The sequence below is a fragment of the Arachis duranensis genome, chromosome 9 (genome assembly GCF_000817695.3).
Source record: "Arachis duranensis cultivar V14167 chromosome 9, aradu.V14167.gnm2.J7QH, whole genome shotgun sequence".
NCBI lineage: Eukaryota > Viridiplantae > Streptophyta > Magnoliopsida > Fabales > Fabaceae > Arachis > Arachis duranensis.
In genome coordinates this window covers 52,606,610-52,613,582 of record NC_029780.3, presented here as the reverse complement: position 1 = coordinate 52,613,582, position 6,973 = coordinate 52,606,610, and positions in this window count along the sequence as shown.

Genomic DNA, 6,973 nt, shown 5'->3' with positions numbered 1-6,973 from the left:
GCATGAGGACATGCTATTGTTTAAGTGTGGGAAGGTTGATAAACCCATATTTTACGGTTTATCTTGTGCTTAATTGAGTGAATTTTATCAACTCTTCACCCACTTATTCATACTATTTGCATGGCTTTGTATTTGCCTTCCTAATTATGTGCTTTGATTGAAAACATGCTTCTTTGACCTTAATTTTATTAATATTAATTCTCCTTTTATACCATTAGATGCCTTGATATGTGTGTTAAGTATTTTCAGAGATTACAAGGCAGGAATGGCTCAGAGGATGGAAAGGAAGCATGCAAAAGTGGAAGGAATACAAGAAGTTGGAGAAACTGCTAAGCTGTCCAGCCTGACCTCTTCGCACTCAAACAGCGATAACTTTAGCTACAGAGGTCCAAACGACGCGGTTTCAGTTGCGTTGAAAAGCTAACATCCGGGGCTTCGATTTGATATATAATTTTCCATAGCTGCCCCAAAGCCAGGCAACGCGAACGCGTGAGTCACGCGGATGCGTGACCTGGCAGGAACGCAACCCGCGCGGCTGCGTGAGCCATGCGGCCGCGTCACTTTTCCGCGACCTGTACGGACCAGAAAGCGCTGGAAGTGATTTCTAGGCTGTTTCTGACCCAGTTTTCAGCGCAGAGGACACAGATTAGAGGCTATAAAGTGGGAGAATGCATCCATTCATAATCAGGCTCTCATAATTCACTTCTCATGATTTAGATTAGTTTTGAGAGGGGTTCTCTCCTCTCTCTCTCTTAGGATTTAGGAACTTACCTTCATAGTTAGAGGTTAACAAAGTGGGAGAAGAATCCAATTCTCATCACAATTGATAAGGATAACTGGGATAGGACCTCCAGTTCTTATACCTTGCCAAGAGATTTTATTAGTATTACTTTATTTTACTTATCATATAACATATTCGCACCTTACTTCCAAAACCCCAATTTACAGACTCATAACCAATAATAAGAACATACCTCCCTGCAATTCCTTGAGAAGACGACCCGAGGTTTAAATACTCGGTTATCAATTTTAAAGGAGTTTGTTACTTGTGACAACCAAAACGTTTGTACGAAGGGATTTTTGTCGGTTTAGAGACTATATCTACAATGCGACTGTTTTTATGACATTCTTTACTGGCAAAAATCCTAACGTCAACGCTCATAGTGGATTCTGAAGCCTTTTTTGGCCCAAATCCAAGTCCAGAAGGCATAGACCATAGGTTATAAAGTGGGGGAATGCATCCATTCGGGGGGAGTCTCCAATTTTTAGTTACTTTCCATGATTTAGGTTTTGTTTGGAGAGAGGTTCTCTCCTCTCTCTCTTAGGATAGGGATTTAGGACTTCTCTTAGTTTTAGGAGTGACTCTCGATCCCAGGTTCAATGTTTCTTTTTATTTACTTCCTCTTTTATTTGTCTATGAACTTTTCCATGTTACATTTGAAATTTCTATTTAATATGATTTGAGGTATTTTTCAGATTTATGATTGCTTTATTCTATTTATGATGTCTTCAATTTAATTTAGAATTTTCCCTTTTGGTTCTGGATAAGTTATTGGTGACTCTTGAGTTATCAAATAAAGCAGTGGTTGAAATTGGCAGATCGCTCTAAAGCTAGTCTTCCCACAGGGATTGACTAGGACTTGAGGATCAAATTAATTATTTCACTTGACTTTCCTTTGCTTTAGTAAAGGTTAACTAAGTGGGATTAAAATCCAATTCTCATCACAATTGATAAGGATAGGACTTCTAGTTCTAATACCTTGCCAAAAGTTTTATTAGTTATTAATTTATCAATTTTGTAATCCCTTTCTCTTGTCTAAAACCTTTTTTTCAACCCCAAACACTATTTTTTCATAACCAATAATAAGAACATACCTCCCTGCAATTCCTTGAGAAGATGACCCGAGGTTTAAATACTCGGTTATCAATTTTAAAGGGGTTTGTTACTTGTGACAACCAAAACGTTTGTACGAAGGGATTTCTGTTAGTTTAGAAGTTATATCTACAATGTGAATATTTTTATAAATTCTTTACTAGCAAAAATCCTAACGTCAAAATGGCGCCGTTGCTGGGGAATTGCAAACGTGTGCCTTATTATTGGTTATTGTAAATATTTTTCAAAAAAATATATTTTTCTTTTACTTGTTTATTTGTTTCTCCTTTTTCCCCCTTATTTCTGATAACTACTATGAATTCTCATCCCTCTCGCTTTGAGTTTGGTTCTAACTTTGTTGAAGGAAATAGAAACTATAGCAGGAATATGCATCAAAGTCAGACCAATCAAGGATGGATGGAGCAAAGAGGATCTAATCAACCCTTTAGGCAACAACACCCTCGAAGATATCATGGACAACGACCATTCTACAATGTATACCCAGCTGAAAGATATGGTGGACAACCTTGTAACTACCAACAAGCCCCACCCTGTGCTCAGAGACCATCCTCTCGACATAACTTTGAACCACCACACTCACAAGCTTCTTTCCACCATTCACCTCCATATGACCACAATCCTTATTCACCACACCAACCACCAAATGAACCATCTACAGAACCACCACCTCAATATACATAATCTCCTTATCATTATCAAGACGAACCACCTTCCTACCATGAACCCTTTCTCCCAACAAATGAACCCTCCTGTCCACCCCAAACCTCCATGAAGAAAGCATTTGCCAATCTGCACTCTACAATACAAGCTCTCGCCGCCCAAATCGGACAACCAAATAGCTTCAATATACAACCCTCAAGCTCCAATGCACTTCCATCTCAACCACATAATGATCCACCATCCCATCACCACCATCTGTGGAAGAGCACCAACATCCATCAATCTAAGAGCAACATGATCCCACTAATACTATTGACATAGAACAAGAGAGAAAGGATCATCTCCGCGAATCCATACTTCATAAGGAGCTAGAGGAGGCACTAAAGGTGAAGATAGTAGAGACCCTTGAAGTTGACAGCGCGGTTAAAGAACTAGTGAAGGAAGACAACAAGGAGGATTTTGTGCTGGAAGGTGAGGAAATAGTTGAAAAGAAAATCATCGAGGACGAATATGATTGCATACTTAAATACCTGGATCAAGAAAGAAATTGATTACCTTTCTGACGTTCGGACATTCAAAGAACCCCCATGGTTTCATGTGGGAAATCTACTGAAGAATGTAGCAGGAAGGAGAAATTGGGCACTCCAGTGGATAGTGAGCAGCACGATTTGATATTGGAACAAATGGAGGAAGCCGGAATTATTGAAGAAGAAGAGGAGGCAGTGGTTGAAGACTTAGGAGATGCTGAACCTCCATGGGAAAGTCAAGTTATAGAGCACCCTTCAAAGACGTTTGAAGTTGATGTTGAGGAGGGTGTACAACCTCCAAAGCATATCATAGTTGAAGACTTTGAAGGAGACGATCAAGAGATGGATTCAATCATTGATGAATTCTTATCTACATTTGAATCTTCTTCCATTGGACTTGATATGGAGCTTAAAGAAGATGAAACACAACATCACATGCCCTTAGTGAACAATGAAGAAGAGATTAAATTGGAAGAAATTCACCAAAAGGAAGAGGTTGATATTGAAGATTACAAAGGGATGGAAGATGTCGAAGAAGAGCACAAGGGAGTGGAGCTTGCACGTTCATTAGAAACACCTCCCCTAAGTTGCCGTCATCCTTCACAACATTCAAGTGGGTAAAATTCATAACCCTTAGCTTTCTAATTCCACTTGAATATAGGCTACTGGAGACGGATGGTCAACTTAGAGCTCTCTGTGGCATTAAGAGTAAGAAGAAGATGGTCAGAGATAAGATTTATCCTGCAAGGTTCAACATGGTTGTGTGCTCAACATTTAAACGCAAGGGTTGGTGTAGAGCTCAACTGAATGGGTCTCGGAAGTTGTCTGGCTGCTTCAGTGAGAATTCAGACTGTTTGCCACCCGAATGGAACAATATTGCTCAACAAGAAGATGGGTGAAAAAGCAAGATTTGGGACCCTGGAATTCAATCTAGAAATCAACACTCTTGGGGCCTTGTCACTTGCTTTAACTTGCTTGAAGGATTTCTGCGCCTTGTTTGGGACCCCGGAGGCTACTGGAACTCCAAACATTGGTGGAGATTTCTGGATGAGTTCAAGCACAAGCCGCCATAACAGGAAGCTCCTCAATTGTCCAACTTAAGGACTTTAACTAAAAGTGCTAGGTGGGAGACAACCCACCATGGTATGATTGTTCCTTTTTCATTTTTATTTAGTTTTATTTGTTTTTGAGTTTTATTTTATTTTATTGTATTGAACCTGGAATTTTGCATAACATTCATATTAGCATTGCATTCTACATACTGCATTATTAAAATAAAATAAAATAAAATAAAAAGCACGCACGCGACGCGGCAGCGTCGCTGACGCGTCCGCGTCACATGTGCATTGTGAATAAGAGAAATCGAATAGAGAGTCACGCGAGAGCGTGGCTGGAGGCGTGCCTGTGGCATAAATCGTCCCACGCGACCGCGTCGCTGACGCGTCCGCGTCGAGTGGGAACACTGGCCTCCCACGCGACCGCGTCACTCACGCGGCCGCGTTCCTTGAAATTCGACGTAGAAAAGGTGCACGACCGAAAGTTGTGCTAGAGTGGTGTTGGATTCGTGCTAAACTCACAATTCTTCCCACGCGGCTGCGTGACCGACGCGACCGCGTCATGTCCCCATATTGGCCACTCACACGATCGCGTCGACCACGCGATCGCGTCACCCCAGATTTGGAAAAAATAAAAATTTTGAACAGAGAGTTGTGCGAGCGCGAGGCTGCCCTCGCACCAGTAGCATAAACTGTGTCACGCGACTGCGTGACCGACGCGACCACGTCAATCCGTATAAGTGCATGTCACGCGACCGCGTGACCGCCGCGACCGCGTCAATCCGTATAAGTGCAAGTCACGCGACCGCGTGTTCCACGTGATCGCGTCGCTTGCATCGCACAACTTATCCTAATTTTCCAAATATCTTATCTTTTCTTATTTCTTTCTCCTTCCCTTCTTATTTTCTTTGACTTCTCATCTTTTTCACCTCCATTCTATTTTATTTAATTTATTTGCATACTTTCTTCCATTGCATTTCAATTTTGTGCATCTTTTTATTTTTTTTCTAAATTTATTATTTTTCCATTGGTGCTACTTATTCATATTCAACTGTTGTGTCTTTTTTGGTATTATTTTGGTACTCAGTGACTTGTTTTATGCTGTTGGGTAATATTGTTTAAGTCAATGCTAATCTTTTATGATATTTGCATTAATTTTTCATTGACATGAATTTATATTATCTTGCACTCTCTTTCCCATTGTCGCAAATTTTTGCACTCTTGCTTTGCCATGTACTTCTACTATTTTCTCGCTTGCATGTTGTAGCTACCATGTAATTGAGACCCTTATTATCTGGCATTAACACCCATATTTTATTTATTTTCTATATTTATTTTTGGGTTACTTTTCTTCTTTTCCCTCTTCTTTCAGGATGGCCACCACGAAGGGAGAGGAAAAGCTTCTTAATGGGAAGACAAACAAGTCCACCTGCACAATCTTTGGAGAAAGGCATCAGTTGGAGCAGCCCATCCACTTGTACATCTTAGCATGCACCAAGGATGGTGCAATCTTTAAGTGTGGGGAGGTCGATACCGATCTCCATGGGTTAGTACTTTCTTGTCTCAACACCAATGTTTAAATTTTCTTTGTAGCTAGTTGTTGCATTTGCATATTTATTTGATTTTGTGCATATTTTACCACTTGGTTGAAGAAATATTTTCTTTTTCAAGAAACCTTTTAGAGCATTTCACTAATTTGAATAAAATTTAATGTTACACTTGTTTGAAGAAATATTATTTTGGAACATAGTTTAGAGCTCGAACACATAAAACCAGTGAGATTTTGAGCCTATTTGATTGGTTGCATTTTATCAACCAATATTTTATTGTTGGTGTGTGTTTTTCTCTCTAAAATTATGATATTTGTCTTGCTTAATTATATATTTCCATTGTTTGATGTATGCATGCACTGATATGATTGAGGCCTTTGTTTCACTAAGCTTACATACCCATATGGCCTTACCCTTTCATTATCCCTTGCAAAACAATTTAAGCCTAATAGACCCATTTGTTCTTTATAGCTCATTACTAATTCTAAGCGGAAAACAATAATATCCTTAATTTGAATCCTTGGTTAGCTTAGACTAGTAAAAGTGCTCATGATTTAAGTGTGGGGAAGTTGGGTTTGAAATTATTTGGTTTGAATAATTGGGTGTTGTATATTTTAGTGAAAATGTGCAAAATAATGGTTGAGCACATATTATTGCATTCAATACTTTAATCATATGCATGGAAAAAAAAGTGAAAAAGAAAAGAGCAATTAATAAAAGCGGACAAAATGCCCCAAAATAAATAGTGAAATCAATGCATATGAGCTGCACTCAAAACTTAGAATGCATAAATATGTAGTAAACACAATTAATGGGAAGTTTGGATTTTGTATTTTAATTAAATGAATTGTCTTGAGTTAGGTGGAAAGTTTATGTTAATTAAGAATTCAGATTGTAGTCCACTTGGCCAAATACAATTCTACCGTGACCCTAACCCCATTACAACCCTTAAAAGACCCCTTGATTTGTGTATTGGTGCATTAAATTTTTGTTGATTGTTAGATGAAGAGCAAGCCATAGAAAGCAAGATTATTAGAGAATTGAGAGAATTGACCCTAGACACTTGAGAGTTAGAGTGATATACACTACCGGTAAGGGTTCAGCGCTCAATTCTATGTTCCCTGCTTTCATAAGCTATCTTCTTCTTGCAAGTTATTCATATTGTATTCTGTGATTTGAATTAGTGAAATCCAGTTCATATTTGTTCTTGAAAGATTTATTTACTCTTTCACCAAGTAGGTAGAATCATCTCTGCATCTAGCTACATTCACATTCATAGGTTGCATT